Source organism: Scyliorhinus torazame, chromosome 19 (assembly GCF_047496885.1).
Source record: "Scyliorhinus torazame isolate Kashiwa2021f chromosome 19, sScyTor2.1, whole genome shotgun sequence".
Classification (NCBI taxonomy): domain Eukaryota; kingdom Metazoa; phylum Chordata; class Chondrichthyes; order Carcharhiniformes; family Scyliorhinidae; genus Scyliorhinus; species Scyliorhinus torazame.
Genome location: NC_092725.1, coordinates 133,092,415 through 133,106,079, shown reverse-complemented (window position 1 = coordinate 133,106,079; position 13,665 = coordinate 133,092,415). Strand labels below are relative to the sequence as shown.

Below are 13,665 nucleotides of genomic sequence, written 5' to 3'. Positions count from 1 at the left end.
CTGGTCTTATATTTTTTTCCAAATAATATTTCAAGAGACAAAATATGGCATGATATTGTTTCTATTGGGTTAGTTGGTAAACCCTGGTCCGAGAAAGCAACAGCAGAATCCAGGAAACATTTTATTTAGAAAGAGGGGAGGGAAAGATCACAGGTGTGGGTTTTTGCACTAGGTGGGGGGAAGCTAACAGCGGAGGTCTAGGGCGCGACTTAATGGAAATAAAACAGAGCCCCGTGTTGAGCGTTTAGCCGGGTGTTTCCCAGTACTGGCAGCACCGAGAACGACCCCGCTATTAAACGTGGCTCTGCTTCATTTCTGGGCCTTGGGCATGATGCCACCTGGGCACCTTGGCACTGCCAGGTTAGCCCAAGGTGACATTGTGGGTGCCAGGGTACCATCCTGTCCAGATCCCGACCGCCCAGCGGCTCCCGATCACCTGGGAGAACCCTCGCAAAATGCCAGTGCCCCTGGTCCACATTTGTGGAAACCAGGGGTAAACGGCACCCGCTCGGGGTCTCTGAGGCGAGGCTGTTAGGTCCCGGGAGCTGGGTAGATCCAGCGAGGGCATAATCAAGTGAGGCTAACTGCTCACTCAAATATGCAAATCTGGGTTCTGACCTCCATGGATGGGATCCAGACCGCGACACCTCGCTAGATCTTGCGAGGCGTGACAGGGCCAGTAAAACTCCCGCGAGGCCGATAGATGACACCCCCAGTCTACAAAACAGAAAGTGAATTTTAACCTTTCCAGGGTTTCTTTGAAAGAAAGAGAAACTTGTGTTTACAGAACACTTTCCATGAAAACCCGACATCTCAAACTGCTTAATGGTCAATGAAGCACTTTTAAAGTGGAGTCTCTGTTGTACTTTAGGAAATGCACAAATGCACAACCACTTTGTGCATAAGAGACAGCAGTGTGATAATGGCCAGATTATTTATTTTCATGATGTTGAAGAAAGGATAATTATTAACCGAGACAAGAGGATAACTCATAAAATCCCGACACTGCAGAAGGAAACCAATCGACCCATCAAGTCTGCACCGTCCCTCTGAAAGAGCTCCCTGCCCAGGTCCACTCCCCCCCTCCGTAACACCACCTAACCTTTGGATACTAAGGGTCAATTTAGCATGGCCAATACCCTAACCTGCGCATCCCTGGACACTGGGAGGAAACCGGAGCACCCGGAGGAAACCCACACTGACACAGGGAGAATGTGCAAACTCCACACGGATAGTCACCCAAGGCCGGAATTGAACCCGGGTCCCTGGCGCTGTGAGGCTGCAGTGCTAACCACTCTGCCCCCGTGCTGCCCAACTCCACCGCTCTTTTAGCTCCACCCAGAACAGGCAGGTGGAGCTTTGGTTTAATGTCTCATCCGACAAGACAGCATCCCCATTTGAACCCAGGACTTTGTGACTCAGAGGCAAGATGGCTACCAACCAAACTGCCTGCTGACACAGGTTGAAGTTTGCACAGTAAATACTTCGCCCAGTTCAGTCCAAGAGTAGCAAGCAGAATCCTAAACACATCTTCGGTACACCGCTGCTGCGTTTCCACTGGGTGGGAGGCCTGAAAATCTATCCCTTAAAGCTCAAAGATAAATTTGTTAGCCTTTTCATGACTAAATATGAGGCAATATTGAAATGAAAATGGAGAACATGCTTTTAGTGGCAACAATGAATGTAACGGTGAAGTTGACCTCGACCCAGATGACCATAGGCTACTTTCACCTATTGGAGGAGAGCTGACTGATGGGGATTTAACCTGAAGGTCACCACACCTCAGGCGAGGGGCAAGGTTGAGAAGGCGGGGACCTCATGAATAACCTCAGCCAGTACGGGGATTGAACCCGTGCTGCTGGCCTCGCTCTGCATCACCAACCAGCCGTCAATTCAACTGAGCTGATCTGGTGTCAACCTGATGAAGCTACAACACAGGACCACTTGTGTGCCAAACAGCATGGCCAGTCAGTAATAGACGGAGCTAAGCGATTGCACAACGCATGCATCAGATCTAGGCTCTGCAGTCCTGCCGCATCCAGCTGTGGATTGTGGTGGACAATTTAAAAACTCACTGAAAGAAGTGGCTCCACAAATATTCCCATCCTCAATGATGGAGGAGCCCAGCACTATGTGCAAAAGACAAGGCTGAAGCATCCGCAACAATCTTCAGCCAGAAGTGCCGAGTGGATGATCCATCTCAGTCTCCTCCGGAGGTCCCCAGCATCGCAGATGTCAGTCTTCAGCTAATACATTTCAAGATGATATCAAGAAACGGCTGAAGGCACTTCACACTGCAAAGGCCCTGGCAATAAGGCTGAAGACTTGTGTCCAAAACTGGCCGCACCCCTAGCCAAGCTGTTCCAGTACAGCTACAACACTGGCATCTACCTGGAAATGTGGAACATTGCCCAGGTATGTCCTGTACACAAGAAACAGGACAAATCCAACCAATTACCACCCTATCAGTCTATTCTCCATCATCAAGAAAATGATGGAAGGAGTCATCAACAGTGCTATCAAGTGGCACTTACTCAGCAATAACCTGCTCACGGACACTCGGTTTGGCATCCACCAGGGTCACTCAGCTCCTGACCTCATTACAGCCTTGGTTCAAACATGGACAAAAGAGCTGAATGCCAGAGGTGAGGTGAGAGTGACTGCCCTCGACACCAAGGCAGCATTTGACCGAGTGTGGCATCAAGGAGCCCGAGCTAAACTGGAGTCGATGGGAATCAGGGGTAAACATCTCCATTGGTTGGAGTCATACCTGGTGGCGACACAATAGCACAGTGGTTAGCACTGTTGCTTCCCAGTGCCAGGGACCCAGGTTTGATTCCCAGCTTGTGTCACCGTCTGTGCGGAGTCTGCACGTTCTCCCCGAGCCTGCGCGGGTTTCCTCCGGACTCTCCGGTTTCCTCCCACAAGTCCCAAAAGGCGCGCTTGTTATGTAAATTGGACATTCTGAATTCCCCCTCCGTGTACCCAAACAGGCGCCGGAGCATGGCGACTAGGGGATTTTCACAGTAACTTCATTGCAGTGTTAATGTAAGCCTACTTGTGACAATAAAGATTATTATTATTCCATAAACCATGTTATTTTCCTGTGGGGGTCTCTGTAATGGGGATCTCTGGTGGGGGTTGGTGGGTAGGCCAGGTCACCCTCGTACTGGTGGATGGGTGGTGTGACCCAGAAATACCATGGCGGGGGTGGGGGTGGAATTGCGTTGTATGGGGGGGGGGGGGGAAGGGAGGAGGCTCGGCCTCCAGGCTCATCATGGTGGCCTCATAGTGGGATTCGCGAGGGAATTGCGATGATAAGGAATAGTGAATCGCCTCTGGATTCTCACTCCCAGCGGGACCGCAAATCAAAGGCGATTCATCTCCGGCGGGAGAAAATCCGCCCCACCCGCCGCAAGAACCCCACGGGCGACCCGCGGACAACGGAAAAGTCCATTGACCTCGGGCGGGATTCTCCGGTCGCCAGGCGGACGCATCCGGAGAATCCCGCCCTATAGTCTTCCAAACGGAGAATTCCAGCCTCAGCCTGTTCTTGCGATAATTACGCCCCAAGACACGGGAAACAACACTGTCACTTGTTCTTTTAAATTTAATTTTCCTTGTTTCGAACATGGATAATAATTAACTTTACCTGTTTACTTTTATTTGTTAAATAAATGGTGTTCAAAGTTCAAGACTCCCAAAGATCCAATGACCAATTGGCGAGATTACTTTCACTGTGCCATGCCCAGTCCTTCAAAGAGCATAGCAAAGAACAGGGAGAAATTGGTTATGGTCTGTTGTCAGGTACATAATCAGTGACATTCACAAAATGTGCACCTTAACTTAAAGGTCCAGTTGGCTCAAATGTAATTAAGCTTCAAGCCTTATTTGCCTAATTTGAGCAAGCTGTTGGCTGCTGTCAAACCTCCAGAAGCAACATTTTTGCCCACTGTGTCCATTTTCTGCTAACCTGCCTGGTCAGCAGTGGCCCTCAAGTGATTGGCAGCAGGCAAAGTGGACAAGCAGAAGGGCTGACCATGACCCTCAGGTGGGCTACGGAGAACCCTGGTGACAAATCTTTTTTTGATGGCACCACTGCTTGGGCCACAGTGAATCTCCCTGGAGGATGCCTGGCCCAATTATCACAGCCCAATTTAGGATGGCTGGTCTAAAACCAGAGTTATGCCCCTCTACATTTGTAAAGGGGCTTATTTTCTGATTTTGGGGTATGCACCAGAAGCAGCTGAAAATGGCCCACTACAATAATAATCTTTGTGGACCAGACGTAACGACACCTCGGGTGGTCTCCCGGACCATTAGAGACACCCAGGTGGTCGGGCTCCTGGCAGGGTGGTACCCTGGCACTCCTGCTGACACCTGGGCACTGCCAGCCTGGCACCAGGGTGTCTGGTTGCCCATGCCAGGGATCGGGCACAGGGGTACCCTGCCCTTAAGAGGTGCGATGAGGGGGTGGGGGGAGGGGGGCTCGAGGACGACGTAAGAGGAGGATTGGGTGAAGTAGGGGGTTCTGGAGGCCGCGGTGGGGTGGCTAAGGGGGAGGGGGGTCAAAAGATCAGGGCAGCATTTAAAAATGCCCCCCACCCCCTGCCAAGACCCCCAAAAAACAGTAAGGTCCCGTTAAATAGCGGGCACCAAGAAACACCCTACTAAATGCATCCGAAATGGGACTCTGTTTTTGTCCCCTTAAATGTTGCCCATAGAAGGGCAATATTTTGGAAGGATTTAAACATAAGGATAAGAATTCTAAACTTGAAACACGAGAGAATAGGGAGCAAATGTACATCAGTAAGAGCAGAGGTGATGTGCGACAAACATATGCTGACTATTTTAAGTAGCACATGGGCCGAGGTAGGGATGAAGGTGTGTGACACTGCAGAGAAGGGATTAGGTGGCCTTTTAAAAGAGAGGGTATTGGGTTGCAAGTTCAGCACAGGGGTGAATAAGATACCAGTGCTGTGAAAAGACTAGTTCAGCCTGAAATAACATTTCAATGCTGGAGGAGGGGAGGAATCTGATTGAAGACATTCAAATAGAGTTTTCTGAGAGGTCAGCCCAGATCTGGGAGGCAAAAAAACATTTTTTTTAAACTGTGGAAAGTGAGGTTAAAAGTTAAGGGAGTAGTTTATAAATCCAGTTGTCGGTTTCTTTTGAGCAGAAGGTGATGGTAGCATTTTTGAAACGGAAAGGGGACAAGCAAGGGAATCAGTAATTTATTGTGACTAGAATCGAGGAAGTACGAGATAGATACTTTGGATGAGGTAACCACAGAGAGCACGTGGCGAAAGACGACAGCGAAGCAACTGTTATGTCAATAAGACATGAAAGAAATCCCCGTCGTGCTCATCAGACTTTATTCTTTTCTTTAGCTATTTTTTTTTTAATGGACTTTCTGCTGAACCTAACCAGGTGACTGCTACAAGCCACATGATCACAGAATTGGCCCTTTTGTTCTGGAAGCTTCCAGTTGTAGTTACAAGAACAAAAGAATCCTCCTCCCATCATTGTGGAATCTCCCATTCAATTGCAAGGACGTTATACTCACAAACCCAAAGGATTCAGAGCCGTTATTCCTGTAGAGTTATTATGTAAGAGTCATTCCTGATGATTCCCTTATTCCCCCTTTCTTTATTTTTGCCATTATAATTTTGATCCATGGATGATTAATGGACATGTATCTTTAAGTCAAGTAGCAGAGAGAATGAGGAATTCAAGAAGTTTCAACATAGTATATGGCGCTGCTAGTTTTCGGACAGCAAAACTCAGACTTTGTGGTACCCGAGAGATGGGGTGGGACTCGGTTTGATTGGTGGGCCGGGTGGCCAATGAATTGGCCAAAAGGCTGTATACTGCCTGGTAACAGGTGGTGAATGGGTCCTGCCTGAGTGAGCTGATTTTCAGAGTCAGAAGCAGTTCAGTATTAATCTTGGACACTTGGGCGGGGGGGGGGGGGGGCGGGGGGGGAGGACCTTCTGCCTGCCTGCCTGAATTGACAAAGCTGGGGACTGTAATTATTGTGAAGCCAGGGGCCAAAGATTTATTTTATTTTCTAAGAATTATTGATTAATTCAATTGCATCGCAACTCCGGGTCAAGTGGGGCTAGAGTTGACCGTGTACTAGCCGAGGGTGTCGTAACAGTTAACAGACCTATCTCAGACCTGCAGCCATCGAGGTCCATTTCAAAAGGGGACCATTGAGGAGACGATAGACGTTATTTCTATCTTAATAAGCCGACCCCTCCAACGGCGTCAGAGGGTCTGCCTAGACAATGGTGCCCCAGCCCAAGAACTTCAACATGAATGGCAACACTTTCAAAAGCAAATGGCCAAGATACGATCAGTCATGAAACCAAAGCCATCCCAGACACTAGATAAACATCCCTTTTGCAATCATAGCGTGGAACGAAGGTCACATGACTCGAGTGACCATTTTGAAATTTCTATAGGTCGTTCAGCACTGCACGTTCTATGATTTTATGATTCTGTCAATTCTATGATTCTAAGATGACGTAGTAAACAGGGGGTGTGTAAAACATAAACATCCACACGTACCCCATTGGGCCCAATGGCCTGTTTGAGTGCGATTTTATTTTCTATTTTTAATAGATGGAGTTAAAAATGCATGCATCTTTTGCAGATTTCAGAAGATACTAGAATACAGTTTTCTGCAAACTCCAGGCTATGTCATTTGTTATTTAAATTGGATAGGACAGCGGGATGCTCCACGGCTAGTTCTAACTGCTAGTCAAATTAGGTAAGGTTTTAAAAAGTTAGGAGGTGTAAGAAGCCTAGACATGATAGGAATACCTCTTATAAAGTCTTCCCGACCATTGTGACATTATTCAAGGATCATTGACAGCTCCCACTTCCTTGCGTTTCTGATTTGTTCAGGTCTGGAGATCACTCATGGGCTTTTAGCTTTGCCTGGAGAACCAGCTTCATAAAATTTACTGTCACAAAGATCTCTGGAAGAAAGATTGTTCCATCTAAAAGTCCTGCTACCTACCACTCCCTGGAATAAATATGAGGGCTCTTGTGGGCTCATTCTATCGTTGCTTTCCTGAGCATTGTATTCTCCAATGTGCCACGCCATCTCTTTGTATGAATAAGTCTATTTACATTAGCTTTGTCGAATGGCATGGCATTTTGGGGGCAGCACGGTGGCACAGTCATTAGAACTGCTGCCTCATGGAGCCAAGGACCCAAGTTCGACCCCGGCCTCCGGTCACTGCCTGTGTTCCGTGTGGAATTTGCACATTCCCCCTGTAACTGTGTGGGTCTCACCCCCACAACCCAAAGGTGTGCAGGGTGGGTGGATTGGCCATGCTAAATTGCCCCTTAATTGGAATTTCTTTTTAAATATAATAAGGTGGGGTGCTCTTTCAGGGGTTGGTGCAGACTAGATGGACCAAATGGCGTCCTTCTGCACTGTAGGGATTCTATGGGTTCTATCTAAGGTGTCATTCTTTGAATGGCTGAGTAAAACTACAGTTTTGTCTGCCTGTTGGGGGACGGTTGAGTTGGATGTTGGACAATCACATGGCACTAATTGAAGAAAAGTCAGGAATTCTCCCTCTGGATTGCCCTGTATTCCATCCTCAACCAGGATCACGGGCGAGATTCTCCGACCCCCCGCCGGGTCGGAGAATCGCCGGGGGCTGGCGTGAATCCCGCCCCCGCCGGTTGCCGAATTCTCCGGCACCGGATATTCAGGGGGAGCGGGAATCGCGCCGTGCCGGTTGGCGGGCCCCTTAAGGTTGGGGCTCGGCCCCCCAAGAGGCGGAGCATTCCACACCTTTGGGGCGGCGCGATGCCCGACTGATTTGCGCCGTTTTGGGCGCCAGTCGGCGGACATCGCGCCGATACTGGAGAATTTCGCCCCACGTCTTGTTTAAAATACAATCAGACAGACTGGTCTTTGAGCTCAGTGCCCCTTGTGGGAACTTGCTACGCTCAAAGGCAACTATCACGTTAAGCCTACACAACAGTCCGCACATGTCTGAACAATTTATCGCACAAGGAGGACTTGAGATGTTTTTAAGTCAAAGACACTATCTGTTCTTTTCCAAAATGCCAAGCAGTAAATCTTTGTTCCATTATTTCTCGGATTTCCTATTAAAGAACTCAGCAGCAATCGAGTAAAACTAATGACTGAGCTAACGCAGGAAACATTAGTGAAGCCCTGCTGTATATGGATTTTAGTTTTTTTTTAAATTATTACTTCAGACAAGAGGTCCCTCCTTTTTTCTCCATTTACCACCTACAATTCACCAAAGTGTCCAGTGACGTTTGAACTGAAATGGTGGCTGCGGTTTCCAGGGCTCTGCGAGGAGGGGATGGAAGGTGGGAAGGCTGACAAAACGTGCTGGGAAAGATGAAATCCCTGGTGACTTTCAGCTGCCGTGCCATTTTGACAGTGACCTTTCTACTGGAGACCACTTGAGCCACTTAGGTGGCCAATTGATGGCCTCCTTCTTCCTTCACTGGCATTTTACCAGCAACAGGGTCCCTCTGCTACTCGGGAAGACCGAAAGTTGGGCTTCGGCCTTTGGACGGGCCTTCCTCGGGCATTAGCTGCTCCCCTGGTATCAGTGCCACCTGCCTCCATTGACCTGCCACACCCACTTGCCTGACTGGTTCCAGTGCTCTCTGACCCCACTCGCATGGTTGTGAGGGTACATGTCCACCTCAACGTCCTCTTCCTCCAGGTGCGGTGACCAATGCTCCCGGCTGAAGTGTCTGAACTGCTCACCCTCTGGGTCGGTAGCCGTGGAGACACTGGTGGGCACTTAGTTGGCCGCGGCCTATAAAATGCGCCCCAGGTCCCGCCACCCCCCAAAGCAGGGTTGCCCCACCACCAGTCTGCTTCTGACTCCAGCAGTAGGTTCCCTGTTGCCTCAGGATATCGCACACAGGTATATTCTGAACGGAGGATTATAGCTGTGCTTAATTATGAATAGGATGGGAATAGAAGGATACGGACCCAGGAAGTGTAGAAGATTGTAGTTTAGTCGGGCAGTATGGTCGGCACGGGCTTGGAGGGCCGAAGGGCCTGTTCCTGTGCTGTACATTTCTTTGTTCTTTGTTCTTTGTAATTCCAACCTTAGCCAAGTCTAGCATAGGAGCATTTACCGGTGGGCACCAATCTGTAATAATTAGGAGTGTGAACTCTGCCAGTTTCTTCTGGCAATGGGCCGAAGGGCCTTTTCTGCACTGTAGACCCCAATGACCCTTCCGTCGCCTTTCCCCTGCTCCGTCTGATAAGATGAGGGTCACCCCAATTCTGCCAGCTCCACAGATACCAGTGATCGACCGTCCTCGACCTTATTGTTCAGTTGTACCAGGGGAATCTATTGTCTTGCATTAATTGAGTTTGACTTTCCCTGAAAGTTTCGATACGTGGCGCGACTATCGATAATTTCAGTTTTATTGCCTTCCGCAATAGACACTGCCAGAAATCTTTTTCAAACTGCCAGTATTCTCTGCCTAACAGTAATAAAATTGACTGATGTAGACTCCCTCAAGGGCAGCGGCATGAGAGGTCAGTGTAAATGGATAATCTATATTCAATCTTATCTCTGTAGTAGAATTTGGAATCTGAACTTGTCTGTAAGATAAGCAGTGATATCGCTGGCATTCCTCAAATGCAGCTTGTACATATAATCCTGATTGATGGTGCAGGCGTATACCTCCACCATGACTATTACAACTCTGCCTATCTTTGGCATTAGTGCTTCAGATATGTTTCATACCATGCAAACCCTACGGAATTTTTCTGAAGAGGCGACTTATTGGGTGCGCAAGGAAATGTCCATGGATACTATTTTTATGGACTGATGACCATCAATTCAGTCGAGACAGTCTGTACCAAAGAACAGTGGCTTTAATCAACTAGATGTGTGCCAACCTGTAGCTTCTCCTGCACTGAGAGCCTGTCTCTGATCGGCCGGTTATATACCTCCTCAGAGGGGCGGAGCCACAGGCGGAGCCAACTGCAGCATCAACACAACAATTCAACAGCAACAACAGTAAGTATATACAATAGTGGATGTCGATGACACTAGTAATAATAGAACAACAGTGAGCATATACAATAGCCATACGTGGCTCACCACATGGTCATCCCAAAAGGATTTGATAAAGTTCCCATCAGGAGCCCACTCAATCCACGTTGCACTCGAACCTTCCCCCATTTTTTCTCATTTAATTCCACCAGCATAACCCTCCATTCCTTTGCCTCTCACTCTTTTTCGCTATGTGGCGTGAGGTTACAAACCAAGGATAACATCACTGAATAGTGGAAAAGACTTGAGAGCCTAAATGACCTGCTCCTGTTCTTTAAACTGTTCTGAAGTTTGTCCTCTCTTCCTTCACAGCCAGAGTGGGTATCAGGATCTCCATCGAAATAATCTCAATGGTATGACTTGTTCACTGATCTGTGGTTTAAAATTTCTCTTCTGGAGAAAGATCAGCTCAATGGCGGAATTCATCCTTGTCAATTTCCACCTATCGGTGGCCCCCTATTCAGCCCCACCGTTCCACGCCCCCCCCACCCCACCCCCGACTGCAGAATAAATCTGACCCGATTTCCAATGTTCTCTAGCTTTGACTAAGAGTCATCCAAACTCGACATTAGCTCCCTTCCCTCTCCACAGACGCTGTAAGACCTGCTCTGATTGTCCAGTAGTTTCTGTTTTTGTTTCAGAATTTATGGCCGGGATTTTCCGGTATCCGGCGGGGTGGGCCGTACCGGTGCCAAAGAGTGCGTGATCGACTCCGGCGCCGGGTCGCCCGAAGGTGCGGAATCCTCCGCACCTTCGGGGGCTAGGCCGGCGCTGGAGTGATTGGCGCCGCGCCAACTGGTGCCGAAGGGCCTCCGCCGGCCGGCACGAGTTGGCGTCTGCGCAGGAGCGCCAGCGTGTTCCCAGAACCGCTGGCGTGATTTCTGTGCATGCGCAGGGTGTTCCATCTCCGCGCCAGCCATGGCGGAGCTTTACACAGGCCGGCGCGGAGGGAAAGAAAGCCCCCGCGGCACAGGCCCGCCCGCAGATTGGTGGGCCCCGATCACGGGCCAGGCCAAGGTGGGCCCCCCCCCCGGGGCCGGATCCCCCTGCGCCCCCCCTCAGGACTCCGCAGGCCGCCCTCAGAGCCAGGTCCCGCCAGTACAGACCTGGTGTAATCCACGCCGGCGGGACTGGCCGAAAATGGGCGGCCGCTCGGCCCATCGCGGGGCGGAGAATTGCCGAGGGGGATCACTGCCAGCAGCCCCCGACCGGCACGATCCCTGCCCCCACCAAAAAACCGGCGCCGGAGAATTCGGCAGCCAGCGTTAGAGCGGCGGGGCAGCATTCACGCCGCCGCCCCCCCCCCCCCCCGGCGATTCTCCGACCCGGCGGGGTGTCGGACAATCCCACCCTATCTGTCTATGGTAGCATTTCTGTAAATCCTTCCGATATTCCTGATGGCAGTGAAGTGCGGGAGAGTTTCCTGATCAGTCATGCTGCAGAAGGCAATGGCTAACCACTAACCACTGCAGTGCTTTACCAGACACTGGGGCACTTCTCTCAAAAAAAAGACTGTCATTTTGGACGGGAACACCGGTGAGAATCCTGCCAGCTGGTCCAGAGCGATTTCCCATCGCACACTTTGTTGGAGCCTCGGAAGTTTCTCATTGAATTCTCCTACACTTAGAATTTTTCAGGAGTGGGAACCTAAAGACCCCGGCCGGTAAGCCCGGCTGCTCCACGATGGGGTCGCCATTTTTAAAGAGCGTGCTGATTAAGTTGAAGGCCCCCCCTCCCCTCGCGATCCGCCGCAGACATGGGCAACATTCCCAACCCGTGACACCCTCCTCCCTGACCCCCCACCCCCCCCACTAAATGTTCAGGTCAAGCCCCAGCGCCCCCCACCCTCCCTGCAACCATCCTCGCCAGTATCGGAGCATCGTGTCATTTTCCCCCCCCAGCCCAAATGAACGATGCCCTGCCCCTTGTTAACGCGCCTTGGCACACCGGCACGCGAGCAGTGCTAGCCTCCAAGCACCCTCCCCCCCCCCCCCATATAGTCAACACAACTGGTTTCAGTCTTTGGAAACCATAGTGATTCCCGTCAGCTTCACGCTGCGCCGGAGGGGGACGGCGAACCACGGCAACCTCCAGCTTCGAATGGACTGAGAATATTTAAATGAGCTTAAAGACTCATTTAAGTAATGATATAATCTTTATTATTGTCACAAGTAGGCTTACATTAACACTGCAATGAAGTTACTGTGAAACCCCCCTAGTCGCCACACTCCAGCGCCTGTTCGGGTACACGGCGAAGATGGCGGCACCCACGGGGCGCACGTGGCGGGCGGTGTTCAGGATGGCGGCGTCCACAGTCCGCACAAGGTCAGATGGGGGGAAGATGGCGATGCCCACGGGCCGCATGTGGGCTGAGGGCCAAAATGGCGGTGCCCACGGGTCACACGTGGGGGGAACAATGGGCCTGGATACAGCTGCGACCAACCAGGCCTGGTACACCACAGCAAAATGTCCCTTCTTCCCGCAGGCCTTGCAGATTGCGCTCCGCGCCGGGCAGCGCTGCCGGGGGTGCTTTGTCTGCCGCAGAAATAGCACTTGGGCCCCCCAGGGTTGGCTGGCTGCCGCGCGGCGCAGGCTTGTGGTTGGCTGGGGGCGGCCGCTGGTGGGGCCCACAATGTCCATGAGGGGGGGTGCCGTGCAGTCGGGGGCGTATAATAGTACATTACGGGAGGCTACCGTTAGTGAGGTCGCGAGTTGCTTGGTCTCCGCGAGGTCGAGCTTCTAAAAGGCGCTGGCGGATGTACGCCAACCCCATGCCCGTAACGAAAGCGTCCCTGATTAAGAGTTCAGTATGTTCAACGGCCAAAACTGCCTGGCAATCGTAATTCCTCGCCAGGACATGCAAGGCACGCCAGAAATCGTCCAATGACTCACCGGGGCGTTGTTGCTGCGTGGACAGGAGGTGCCTGGTGTAGAGTTTGTTGATCGGCCGGTAGTTCCCTTTCAGAAATGCCATGGCCTCAGTGTAGTTGAGCGCATCCCGGATAAGGGGAAAAATATCGGAGCTCACCCGAGAGTACAAGATCTGGATTTTCTGTGCTTCTGAGGGTTGTTCTGGCGCTGATCCGATGTAGGCTTCATAGCAGGCTAGCCAATGGTCAAAGGCCGATGTGGCATTGTCTGCTTGAGGGTGCAGCTGTAGGCGATCTGGCTTGATGCGTAGTTCCATCGCTGTAAAATCTCTGCTTAATAAATTGATGCACTATCAATTACGACGAGACGAGAGTAGAGAGTAATCGTGGCTTTATTACGCAGAGATGTGTTGCCTCCTGCAGCTGCTGCCGAAATGGCTGCAGCTCGGTGAGCACACACATTTATGCTCTGCCTACTGGGCGGGGCCAGCAGGCAGGGATCTACCCCCGTACCTGTAGTACAGGAGCCTTACCGTATTACCTCTCATATACATATTATACCAACAGTGGTGACTACCACATTCACCAATCCAAGGGAAGTCTATGGTCACAAATGCCCTGTTCGGGCCTGGTACCTGAAAGAGGAGGTGCTCCTGAAGAGTCAGTATGAGTTAATGCAACGATAATGTTTGTACTATGATGATGGAATG

The 13,665-nt window shown here is 50.7% G+C and overlaps 1 protein-coding gene across 1 annotated transcript in view; it reads left to right on the top strand.

The window, feature by feature from the left end:
- met (MET proto-oncogene, receptor tyrosine kinase) overlaps nt 1-13,665 on the top strand; it is a 210,761-nt gene that overhangs the window by 65,971 nt on the left and 131,125 nt on the right. The gene's annotated exons all lie outside the window — the stretch shown is intronic.